This window comes from Chroicocephalus ridibundus, chromosome Z, assembly GCF_963924245.1.
Source record: "Chroicocephalus ridibundus chromosome Z, bChrRid1.1, whole genome shotgun sequence".
NCBI lineage: Eukaryota > Metazoa > Chordata > Aves > Charadriiformes > Laridae > Chroicocephalus > Chroicocephalus ridibundus.
In genome coordinates, this window is record NC_086316.1 from 59961650 (window position 1) to 59975041 (window position 13392).

The window sequence follows — 13392 nt, forward strand, 5'->3', positions numbered from 1 at the left end:
TAAGCTCAGGCCCTTGCCCTCAGTTTCCACTGTAGCTATCCTGCCCGTGCTCCGCCGTGTCCCTCCCTGCCTCCAGCCCTGACCTGCTGACCTGCCTTCATCCCAGACCTGCCTTATCTCTGTGGACTTGTCTGGCTGTCACTGGACTGCAGCTGGTCTTGTTTACTGTCTCCAGACCTGATCCTGTCACTGACTTGCTGACTCAACTTCCTGCCTTGACCTTGGACCTGCCCCATGGCTGTGGATTTGTCTGAGGATTGGGATTCTTAGCTGAACCTTGCTACTGTCACTGGACCTGTCCTGCTTGCCTTGTTAGGGTGCTGTGAGCCTGTGCTCCTTGTCACTGCCCCTGCCTGCCTTACTGTCATGTTTAGCTCCCAGTTTCCCTTGCCGAGCTGCCTGCTTCTGCTACTCCTTGACATTAGGCATATAATTTTTTTTTTTTAAATCCAGACCCAATCACAGACATAATTTACATTCATTTGGATTTGTGGGTGCTCAACTTGATCATCAGATTCCTAGAAGCATTTCAAGTTGAGCATCCAAACATGGGAAATCACATTTAGACTAAGCTAACACATCTGAAGCTCCTTATGTACCTAAACTTTACCAATAAATTCATGGCAGGGCATAAATCAGGTAGCTAGAGGCAGAATTTATCAGATTTACACCGATTTTGCAAGTACAAAACATATAGGTGAAGATTGTTTTAACTATCAGTGATTTCATCTCCAGAAGGTTCAGTGATCCCCATTTTCTTACAGTGTTGTCTCTACATACTCAGGCAACGAGCTCGTGAATGTGTACTCATTCATCACATGTCTGCCAACATACTCAATGTTGGTCAAAAGCTCCTCCACCTTAGAATCAGAGGATTTCAAATAGAAGCATAGAGGTGCTATTTTTAGTGCCCTGGAAAACCACATTTGGCATTAACTAAACTCCGGTATTTTCTTCCCTCTCTTCTGTGACATCACCCCATTTCAGATACACTACAGGAACAAAACGACCATTTTCATTATTTTCTCTGTGGGCTTTCTGTAAGAAATGGTTGACTTGGGAGATTACGAGAATGAAATTAGTAGTGAGTACATTACATGTAGATAATACATGTGATGATAAGGAGATGGAGCTGTAGTAACTGAGGCAGCTGGGAGAATACTTTGTATGGTGTTGCTCCTAGCAAAAAAAGTCTTAGTTTGGACATTGTGGTAATTATGTGTATTCAGAAAAATATCATCAGACAAAGAAAACGGAATCCTCTCTTCCTGTTGTCTCCCTCCTTGTGTAGTACCATATCTTATGTATGTGATCTAAGGCAAAAGTGAAATTACCTCAATAATTTATAGCTTGATAAGTAGTAGATAAAACCAACTGCAGCTGTAGATCTCTGTAATAACAATGATTGCTTTAAATAAAATCCGTGACTTGTTTATGAAACAGCAAAAGTCAAAAATCTTTCAGGAGAATATTTCCTATACAGTGCTTTTTGTCCAAATTTTTACTATTTTGCATTAGAGTTTTGATGTTCTTTGAAAAGTAGAGACCTCTGTAAAATTCTAATGCTCCATGGCAACTTCATCAGTTTTGGTTCTAAAAGCCATGCTGCTGTAAAGGTAAAAAAATTTTACTTCAGGTGGGTTTTTTTGTACAAGGTTTTCCTATTCTGTGAACTAAGCATTCTTAATATTAAAAATAATATCAAAGAAAGAAAACGAATTGAAGAGCTGCAATGGACAATTGGGAAAATTATTCAAGGCAAACATTAAATAAATGATATTGCCCAGAAATAGAATAATCTTAATAAATTTATTGTGAACATTATGATAAAGTTAATTATCTGACATTGGAAAACGCTTACTCAGCATTTTAAGATTTGTTTTGCAAATTATTTGACTGGACATAGTTTTATAATTTAGATATGACAGGACATCATTAGGGCAGGAGGAGTGAAAAAATAAATCTCCTTCACAAACCCCAGTGAGAAGTATCTAGTGAGGTGTTAGTCATGTGAATATTTACTTAGACCCCTCCCTCATGTGAATAACTATAACTATAAATAAGGTATTTCAAGTCTGTCTTTCAAAGATTACACGATAATTGTGGGCTTGTGAGTATTTATAAATCACCTCTTTGTGTTTAGGTGTTTGATATAGCCGATTCATATCATTTTAGGATGGAGGGGGAAAAAGTCAGAGTACAGACTTACAATTTCTCCAGCTCTGACAACATTTGCTTCATACCAGAGCATATCTGAACGTTTTGGATTTATGTTGGTGACTCAGCTAGAATATTAGATAAACCATTAGAAGCCTCCTCATTCTTTGAATCAGAAGCAGCTTAATGGATGGACTCTACAGGCACTCGTAACTTCACTCTAGTTTTGAAATGTTTAATAAGATTATATTTGAAATGAGACAGTCTCTTGGAATATGTTATTTGCACACAGCCCCATGTACTCTTCAGCAGATTTGCAGCTCAATTCTAGTCCTGCCAAAACGCAAAATCTCTGCTAGTTTAAGTGACATCAAGTTTTGGCTCCCGATCCTTAAGTATAGAGAAGCTCAAGGGCTGCTCTCCATTACACCACTCAGAGCCTGCTCATAACTCACTGCAAACTGAGGTGCCCATCTCCTGGCATGCTGTAAAGTAGTTGGATCCAGGAATCATGACTGCACTTCGGATACTTGCAACCTGGATGGAGCTTACAAAGCAAGGAGGACAGCGTGAAATCTCCCATTAGGAAGGATGAAAATAGGATGTGATGGCCCTTATTCACAGTTTCACTGTAATTTCAGCTTTTGCTTATATGCATGAACACTCAATGCTAATTTGACTGATAGAATTTATGTATAAATTACACTACAATGTACATTATTTACCATATTTTCCAGCAGCATGTGGAAACCAGTCACCTCAGAACATCATTGTCTTGGATGTTGTACAAGAATATAAAAACCCAGGAAATCTAACACAGGGATTTTGTATCTTGCCACAGAATTTAGTAATGATTTTATCCCATTTGCTCCAGGTCTGTGTTTTTACTTCCCTTTGTACTAAGAAAAGAAGAATGATGAGTTAGTTGCAACACAGGGTTAAAGGCCTGTTTCAAGGATTCACTTTACTCTTATTGATGGAAATCCCAAACCAAATATTATCTTCTTTTCTGTATCTTTTGACTACCACAGTTTGTCAGAGTGCTTCCCTTCAATGTGAACAGCCATAAGGTCTTTGCCTTTATGCTGGAGAAATTGCCTCCAATGCCAGGGGATGAGTAATCTAAAGAGAGCGAGATTTGACCCATAAGTTTATCCCTTTGAACAGAATTGCCTCTTATGAAAGTAGCATTCAACAAATTTGTATACTACAGCAGATACACTGATCCTAGTTGTCCTTTTGTGCACCAGTGCAAGACAGCTATTCCACTGGTGTTAATGGAGATACTCCAGTTAAAAGCAATAGCAAGAGGGAATCTGGCCTTCACTTTTAGGAGCAAATTAAGTTACGTGCTCCATAGGTCGGCTAGATAGCACAATCACAACATGCTTACTCACTAACTTCATGAACTCTTTTGCTTCTTTGCTTCACAGAGCATTTTATATTTTCAGTGGTGATGTTTTTAAGCTTATTAACAAGTAGAATGTGTTCTCTTTCTAAATACAGTTTCTGACATTTAAAATCACTGCAATCCAATATATTATTTCTTAGTGATTCAGAACTGTTAGTGTTTGGTAAGAAGGAGAGGAGAGGAGAGGAGAGGAGAGGAGAGGAGAGGAGAGGAGAGGAGAGGAGAGGAGAGGAACTGATGAGGTCCTGAAATAACCATCAAATAATTTGCCTTCTGATACAGGATAGGCTGCCCAAATGAAAATAGTTCCAGAAATGCAATCCCCAAAGAGACTTTTAGATATAGATTTATAAAAGGTTCAAAATCTGTCTAGATGGTTCAGAAGACATGATAGAAAAGAAGCTGGTCCAGGTTCAAAACCTGGACCTTTATGCTCAGAGTATTAAAAAATTACAGAAAGACTCCTAGAGTGGCTGAGCTGATAAGAACAATTCCAGGAAAATCAGATTATTTCCATTAACTTAATCAAGAAAGAGCAATGCCTGTGCAAAGCACACTTGATGTGTTTAATGATATTTGTTTTCTTCCACTTCTTACAAAATAATTCATTGTAGTCCACAGTAAATCATCCATTGCACTGCTGCGTATTTTGTATAGACCTACTTCTTAACTACTGTTTTATCTTCAGAATTTCTTATGGCTTGATTCTGGTCTCTGATCGGATTATACATGCCTTCAAAGAATGGAGCATTACATGTAATGAAAAGATCCCCAAAGTCTTCTGTGGAATTTCTACCAATCTCAGAATTAATTTGTTTTCTCTTAGAAATTCAATAGGACAGATATGCTTGTTTCACTTGCTTATTTGGAAAAAATTCAGGAAAAAATGAATAAATAACACTGTTCAAATGTAGCTCATTAAACTTGACATTTTTCGACATTCTTTGTGAAACTAGCATATCAACTCACATTTCAGCTGTGTGACAGGTTCCAGCTTCATACTATACACAGTTGCTTGCAGGTCTCTTCAGATGCTCATAGAGGCTATAGGGAAGCTTCAGTCAAGTTGTGATTTACATAGCTTTTCATTACTCCATAAATATATATGCAAGATTCAAAACTCTGGGGCATCATATGCATGATTGAGATACCTGCAGGAAGACTGTGAATTCATGACTGAATGATCAGATTATTTACCTGGTTTGTTTACAGAGTTTCAATTATAAATGATGCTCTTGAGGATATTCTTCATTTAAAAGGTAATCCTGGCATAATTTCATTATATCTTCATGCCATTTATCTAGTCCAGAGAATATACCTTAGAGAATGCAGGTGCAAATACGTAGCTATGAAAATATGGGTTCATTGCACTGTGTCCAGAAAATTCAACAATGGCTATCAGGAACATGAAAAGGCAAGTTATCATTTTTATTTAGATGGAAACATGGCATAATCTATAGATGAAAAAGCTTTAAAACCGACTTGCACCAGTCAGTCATGCCACGATGGAAATAGCTGTTTATTTGTTTGTTTTTAAAAAGCAGGTAGTTTTTAGGAAACAAATCTGAAGATATTTAGTATCACATACTTAATGTAACATACTAACAAGCATGTTAGATTTTAGCAGATTCTGCTATTCTGGATCATATCACTGTGCACATAGAAGACATTGGTTTTGCAATGCAAATTTAATTGTATTTATCAATTTTAAATTAATCTGCCGTTTTATCAGTCAATAACTGAAAGTCATGAGATATTTTGTATTTGTTGCAGCCCTCTCACTTTTATGGATTTGAATAACTCGCCCTTCTCTGGGTTAAGTTCATGTTTGAATTCTTTGGTCAGTGACTTTTCTTCCTTGTATGTGCATGCCGTCCCCAGTACTGGGGACGCTACATACCAGGACAGACTGTGCTCTAGTATGATACATGCTCTAGTACTGTCAAACCTAAAGCAATAAGCCTCTCCAAATGATACATGACAGTATCAGAAACCACTTTAACAAGAGTGATCAAACACAGAAGCAAAATGATGTTTGAAAGAAAAGCAAATTTCAAATTGCATACTTAATATGATTCAGAACTAATCTCAAGTTCAGTGTACTAGTATATGTACATTAATATATACATAAAAAAAATCTAAACAGTTAGTAAAAAATTGTTTCAGTTAAACTTTCATTGCCATGAAGAAAAAAACAGGATTTATCTTGTTGCAAATTTAGGCCTCAGTAGAGCAAAGGTTTACAGCACTGAGTAGGACTGCTCTGTACAAGTATTCCCGAGGAGTTCAACTGAAAATAGTACTTAGTTAAGATCATGCAGTGGCCATTGCAGAAATAAGGCCTACGTCTTTTATTATACTTAGAGACAGTGGTGTATGAATTGCAAATGAATTATAATACTAATTATGACAACAGTTCTACATACAGTGCAACTGTATGATTCCTCATGTTGAAAGTTACAACACCTTAAATAAACAAGACCAGCAAAGAACAAGAAAGGAAGCAGTGGCTTGAGGAGATGGTCTGTCTGAGGTCCGTGCAGCAGGTCCGCAGAAGACCCTAAACCAGGATTTAGGAGATACGTGTTTAATGTTTCTTCTTTTCCAGGCAGCCGCTCATTCCTGCCAATCAGATTCTGAAATTTAGACAGCAGTGAGACAGAAGCAAAAAATGCTATGTCAAGAAGGAGAAAGATCTGTTTTTTCCTTATCTGTATCATGACCAAAAGGACTCAGGTATTAATAGTCCTGTTGGTAGAGTACTTAGTAAGCGGATAGTGTTTCTCCTGGTTACATTATGTGAAGATTTATTTAGTGATCCTTCACCTTTAATTTTAGAAGAGGCAGAGGATCTTTTGATCAATGGCAGCCTTTACCTGTCATGGTTTTCTGTTTGTTTGTTTTATGAGGCCATAGGAAAACATAGTCTGATGTATATTATGTGTATGAATCAGTACCATATAGGCTGATTTAAACAGTGATTTTCATTTGACAGCAAAGAAATATCAGATTTTCCCCTTTCACTGTAGTACTCTTTATATGTGTCTAATATTTCCAGTTAGGTGTGGCTAAACAGGATACACCATCTTTAGGTCAAATTCAGACAAGTATCTCATGTATAATAAAGAAAACTTAATTCTTCTTTTTCTTTAAGACTAAAATTTTTAAGACTAGAAATTTTTTTCAGTCTCTGACACCTGAAGCCATAATGAATTCCTTCTGTACATTTAAGTGGCCTTTTCCTGCTGTTACTTATTTAAAATGAAAAGGTGCCCAAATGTCTCCTTCAGGACTGGATCCTGTTCTATTGGGTCACTGTGCACGGACGTAGTCTGGAATGTTTCTACATTGCATGCAATAAAACACTGAAGTGCTTCAGTCTCCGAGGTAGGCTGTTTACCGCAGCAGCTCAGAGGATCCCTGTGGATCACTGACCCCTTGCTGAGGATTAACCCTAAATGTTTCTGTGTATTTTACATCTATATTCTATTCATTTCCCATTGCCTCATTTAAATGAAGGAAAGTACTTGCAGGATTGAATCTGTGATAAAGGTGGAGCTTGTACAAAAGCAACATATAGTATGGTCTAAGACTCTGGTTCTATGAAGCATTTAACTTTGGTTTCAAGGGAAATGCTATAAATCTTTGCTGGTTGCTATTTTCAGTCATGGTTCTGTAGACTGATATTACCGCATTTACATCCTGAAAAGGAAATAGTCGAGAAACAAGCTGATGACTCACAGACAAATATTTAAGGTGCAAGTTAAAATTAATAACAACAGTAACAAAAACAACACAGATGCAATCCTCCAGTATTTAATCACAGACATTTATTTGCCATGTACTTTTAAAACCAGTATGGGATGAATAATTGGGAAGGATCACAGGGTCTGCATTTTTCAATTCCTTTACAAAAATAATGATACTATGGTTTTGTTGGTTTTCCACCTACCTATAAACAATGTCTTTGGTTTTTTCCTGTTGATAGAGGAATGCAGTGTGTACATGGTCATATTCCAGGATCATTCACTAGCAAAAAAAACTTGTGTTATTTGGTCTGTGATAGCTGTAAATGAATATGTCCAGATGTGTCACATAGTCTCTACAGAAAACTGACAGAGCAGCAGATGTCATGAGCTTAATTGAATGCATACAAAGATTAAATTTTATGTCTGATACAAAAGAGTACCCCTGAGGGCAAATTTCAGGAATGTCTAACCCATCAGATTCAGGAGCAGGGAAAACAGAGGTAGTCTGTGTAAAATTCTCAAACTTGAGAGGAATTATTTCCATCAGAGTTGTCTGTGTGCAGGCAATCCACCTCAGGATGTGTTTCTTGGTGGTAGGAATGAGACCTGCTCCCTGCCCACCTGCAGTGGGGACGTTTTGGGGAAAGGAATTTTCTCCTATCGTACAAATACTCCTCATGGATGGAAAGTAAAGCAAGGAAACACTATGCAGTTTTACTTAAATGATGCTTCACAATCCCACAACAACTTTTCTGAGCTGGCCCAATCGCTCCTATATGCATGCTACAGCTTCAGAGTTGGCTTAACTCAGCCTAACTGAGACAAGTGAGTCAGTCACTGGTATGACTGAAAACCCACCAAGCTCTGGCATACTTTCCTTTGGCTTCCAGGCTTTATCTGCAGTCAGATCTACTCACCAACTCATTTTACCCTGAAACCACGCAAACAATAAAGCTGATGCTAAGATAAGCAGCAGGGTGTGCAGACAAGTGCAAGAACCATTCTCTGCAGTAGCAACCCAGTGTTACTTCAGCTTAACCTGTCCATGAAACTGCACACTTCTTACTTCTGTGGATAAAATTCTTGGGTTTATCCTTCAGTCTATCTGCCTGTTATCTACAAAATGTCTAGAAACCTATCCTGTGAACCTCCCTCTCTCTAATGCTGTAGGTGAGGAGGAAGGTGGCTGCTGTACTCGGCCCTTTCTCTGTGGATTCTTAAGGTAAGGTTAAAAAAAGGCTTGAGTCTGTCCATTGTGCTTTTATCACACTGATTTATTTTAATTAGCATTTTAGTCCTATATATTCAAAACCTAAATGTGGTGGTGGTTTTCCTTTCAGAGTAAGCTGCTATATTTGCCCAAGAACTCACAAGGAGCATGTCTTCTGTCCTAATCAATTTATTTCATTAAAATACAGTGGGGTTAAGTTGCATTTCATATACAGAAATATTCCTATTGGATAGTCAACAGTAAATGGATGCAAACAACATTTTACCACCGTTCTTATTTGTGTAGCACAAACAGCCTTTTCTTTTGTTGCCATAGGAAAATTTTGGAATCTTTGTTTATCTTGTATATTGTACGTGGCAAGTTTAGTGTATTAGCAAGGAGGTGCTGTTTTCTAACACCAGGTGCAATTTTCAAATGCCAGGATTAATGAAAGGGACTGAAAAGTAGTGGGTATTTCTTTTCTGTTTCTCTGCTTGTGCTTCACACTTGACAGCACTCCACGCATAGTTCATTCAGCTTTTCCCCTGGGTAGCCAATCAATAAGCCGGTTTCCTTTGCTGTTTGAGTCTTTTGCTCAACAACAGAGGAAAAGAAAAGCATTTCAGAGCATAGGAAAACATGCATATAAACTCACAAATATTGACAGGAAGACTCAAAGGCAGATGAGCTATCAGAAATTACCAGTCTGTAGAAGCCACACACGAGGCATGTGCAGACCACAAGGCAGGGGTGAGTGGTGGTATCTATGCATTACCCTGCCTGCTACAGGTATAATTCATGGTTTAACACATTTTTGGGAAGTGAATCCAAGTCCCACATTTGTTAATAAAACTGGTGGCCTATTTGCTGATTTTTCAAAGTAGTTTTAATATGGAGTCCTACCTGCTCTCTTCACTTTCTCTTATGTCTTCACTTTGGCAATACCACTGAGTTCATCGCATGACACACTTTGCCAGTGCAATTGCAGGCAAATGTGTATAATCATAAAGAAGGAACTGTCTTCATGTTCTTTGTTCTACAGTGGCTATTAACACCTAGTGTAACAAAGTTATGAAATCATTTTCAGTCCTTTATGCCACTGCATTAAAAATACCGTTGATACTACTGTTCATAGAACCTGAGTCCAAAAGACCTTACAAGATAATCTAGTTTCCCCATTTGTCCCAAGACAACTCAATCATCTTTAAATATATGTTTTTCTGATGTTTTCTTAAAAGCCATGGATGATGGGGATTCCACCATCGCTCAAGGCAATCCGTTCTAACGCTTCAGTCTTCTAGTCAGGAACTTCTCCACTCAGGAAAGCAAAATCTCTGTTTTGGGGCTTCCCACACCGACTTCACTTCTTGTCACCCTGATCTTCACTTGCAGTTCTTTGCCCGTGAAGTGCAGGCAGCTTTGCCCTGTTGCTGCAGGCAGGACCGTAAGGAGGAGGAAGGATGCGGTGGTCTTTGGGTGGTCACAGGGCCTGTTGCAACCCGTTCCGAAACAAGCCATTTCATGCGCTCTCCCCGGCCGCTACCTCTCTTAAAACACTCTTTTCTGAAATAAAGTGCGCGCGTGGGTGTCACTATTTTTATTTTCCCCTTCTACCGGGAAAAAAGGGTCTTGTTTTCGCAGAGGCTTCCCAGCCGTGCCCGCAGGGGTTGGGGGTGTGTGTGTGTTGGGGGGAAGGCGGTTCTGTGCCTCCCCCTAGCCGTCTCCGGCCGCTGCCTGCGGCGGGGATCGCCCTCCCCGCACTCCCACGCCTCCAGTTATTGATGGTGGCGGCCGCCGCCCGCGCCGTGCCCCCCTCCGCGCCGCGCCGCGCCTCCGCGCCTCGCCCGCTCCCCCTCTCTCTCCCCGGCACTGCAGCAGAGGCTCCACCGCAACGCGAAGCCCACACAAGCCACTCCGGTCCGCCCCTCCTCTGGTCTGTCACGCTCGGCGGCTCCTCCGGGAGCTTCCTCGCTCCCTCCCGCAGCCCCACGCCGGGAGCAGGCGGCAGCGGCAGCGCAGGGAGCCGGGAACGCCCCGCAGCCCGGCCGCGCCGGTAAGTGATGCTCCGGGCAGACAGGCGGCCGCTGCTGCTCCCGGGCAACTTTTCTCTTTTTTTTATATATATATTTTTTAAATTATTATTATTATTTTTGCATGCTTGCGGCGGAGAAGAACTTCAACTTTTCCATGGGACTTATAGGGGGTTTGCTTGCCGGGGAGGCTGGGGGGCAGAGGTCTCTTCGGGGCAGGTGGAGCGTTAGAGGGAGCGCGGGGTTCCCGCGCATCTCGGCGGTGAGCGGGAGCAGTCTTTGCTCGGCTGCTTCTCACTCCAGCTCTACCCAGGGCTCGCTCGCTGTCTTGCACACAGAGAGCAGGTTGCACAGATCCCAGGCGGTGTGAGCGTCTGGTCTCTGCTTTTGAAGCTGACTGGCATGTTAAAGCTGGCAGAACTTTTTCACGCTAGGGGAGCAAAAAACAGGGGTGTTGAGGTTCGCAGACTCCAGATGTTTGAAGAAAACAAGCCTGCAGATGTCCTAGAAGTAAGGATGGTGAGGAAAATCAAAGATGAGGGAAGGGTGCTGAGATCCCAGCTCCTTAGGGAACTGACACTTTCTAAGATGTGTTTAGAAGAGAGCAGGCAGGGTTTCAGACCCGGCAACAAAAAAGAAAAAAGAAAAAAGAAAAAAAAAGAAAGAAAAACAATTTCAGTGGTTTTGAAAACTATGTTGCTTTTCTCATTGTAGGTTGCCTTCAAGGATTGTAACTCACGTTGACTACGTTGAGGGAATAGTTTAGTATTCATAACCCATAAAGGGGAGGAAGGAGTCCCTTCCTTGCAGCTTCTGGAAAGGACTTTTCCAAAACACACTAAGTTACTGCCTTCCTGGTGCTTTGGGGATTTAGGTCCCAAGATGCTTCTGGCAGTATGTCAGGAGGGGAGCCTGGAGAAGTCATAGTAGGGAAAAATTATAGTCCAAGTCCTGGGGTTAGGAAGAGCCATGGGATAGTGAGGTTTTTTTGAGGCGACCCCCATGTAATTTAAAGAGGATTGCAGGGCAGAAGAGTCTGAGGGATGCAGAGAGCCAGAGGAGATGGTCTGGCAGTCGTGAGTGGAGGGAGGACACCCCAGGGACCTGAGGGCTGGGTGACACGAGGGTAATTGAGCTTGGAGGTCACTGATGAGCCCTTGTGAGCCTAAGCCTGCAAAGCACTGTGGGTGCAGTGCGAGTCAGGGGCGAGGGTGGGAGCTGAGTCATGCTGGCTGGGGTGGCCACGGCACATCTGTACAGAAAGAGGGGGCCGAGGAGAGGAGGAAGACATGAGGAAGAAGCATATAAAGATAGGCGGGGAGGAGGGAGATCGCCTCATCGAAAGATGCTGAGATCATCCAGAGGCTCCTCCATGATTGATGGTATCCTGCTCTCCTTCCCGTAAAGGGTTAGGAGGCTGATGAGTGTATCTCTGATGGAGGGGGGGGGGGGGGGGACGACGCAGATTGCAGAGGTTAGTACAACACAAGGGAAACCTACTCAGACAAACACAATTGGTACTGCTGGTACTTGGGCTGCATTGCGCTGCAGTGCAGGGAGCTCGCAGCAACTTCTGCCTTAGGAGAGAGAGAGAGGGAGATGCTGAATTGATCTGTAGAGGTGGCACAAACTATGCCAAAAATTACTGTTTTGTGAGGGAATTGCAGAAAGAACTGGAAGTAGACCCGTAAGGGATTTTTGGAAGGAACTTCCCGATGAATTTATAATTAACCACACGGGATTTTAGGAAAAGGAATAAACACCCAAACCAAATAAACTTCTTGGATTAGAATAACAGTAAATGATATACTTCCGTTTGGTGTTGTTTTCTTCTGAGTTCTCTGTGGGAAAGAGCCCTGTTTTAACTATGACATGTGTCCTCCTGAATTATTGAAGTTTTACAATGGACCTTCTTTTCATGGATTGAAGTCCCTGCGGGAATGAAAACTACCATTGCACTGTTTTGTGCAATATTTGTAGCTTTCCCTAGCATTTTCATAGAGAATAAGGCACCGTGGCAAACTGGAGACCGTATTCCTTCCCTCTCACCTAGCCATTTTCTGTAATTTTACTGAATGATAGCATGCATTAAATCTCACTATTTGTGTGCTTTTTTTTTTAAATCCGTTTCCATAAAGTGAGAGTGAGAAACGCTGCTTTTCTGTATTCCAAAGAAACACAGAATTCACTAAAATATAGTCACAGTAAGTTCCAAGTGGACTTTTATTTATATTTGGAGGAAAGATTTGCATAGGCCGAATATTGACAAAAAGACAGTCTGTCAATTGAAATTATTGACACACATTGAGCCTCCAAACATCTTCAAATGATACACGACGAAAAAGAAGAAACAATCTTTTAATGTCTATATTTCTGAAGCCATATTCCTACTGCTTATTCAGTGAAGATGACCCTGAATATCAGTGGTACAGACTAGACATAGGCTTCCTCTGATGGCAACTTGATGTAACATTGCATGTTATTGCATTCTGGAAAAAGAGATTTGTATGTGGCCAAATGAGATCAAACCAAGTGTTTTCTGATTCTATATTTGAGATATCTAATTAATTTTAATAATAGTTAAGCAAAGGTGATAGGTTTTTTCTCGGTTCTGAGCAACATGCAAGAAAGATGTTTGCAACAAAAGAAAATCACATGAAGCATTCAGTTGTGTTTGGAAAACATGATGCTACCTCAGGTAACGCTGTGAAACCTATAATCGAGTTTATATGTGCCTGAGTGTATACGTTGCTCTCAGTAATGGTGGATTTCAAATTAATTTTTTAAATTACATGTTCCAAAGCACGGAGGACAAACGTTTATCCACAGTGGTCT

At 40.8% G+C, this 13392-nt stretch overlaps 1 protein-coding gene across 1 annotated transcript in view; it reads left to right on the top strand.

Annotated features, from left to right (window-relative positions):
* The first annotated feature begins 10449 nt into the window (after window positions 1–10449).
* The window catches only part of SV2C (synaptic vesicle glycoprotein 2C), a 118905-nt gene continuing 115962 nt past the window's right edge, over window positions 10450–13392 (top strand). The window contains exon 1 of the mRNA XM_063321190.1: window positions 10450–10580. The gene's annotated coding sequence lies outside the window, so the exon portion shown is untranslated. The remainder of the gene's footprint in view (window positions 10581–13392) is intronic.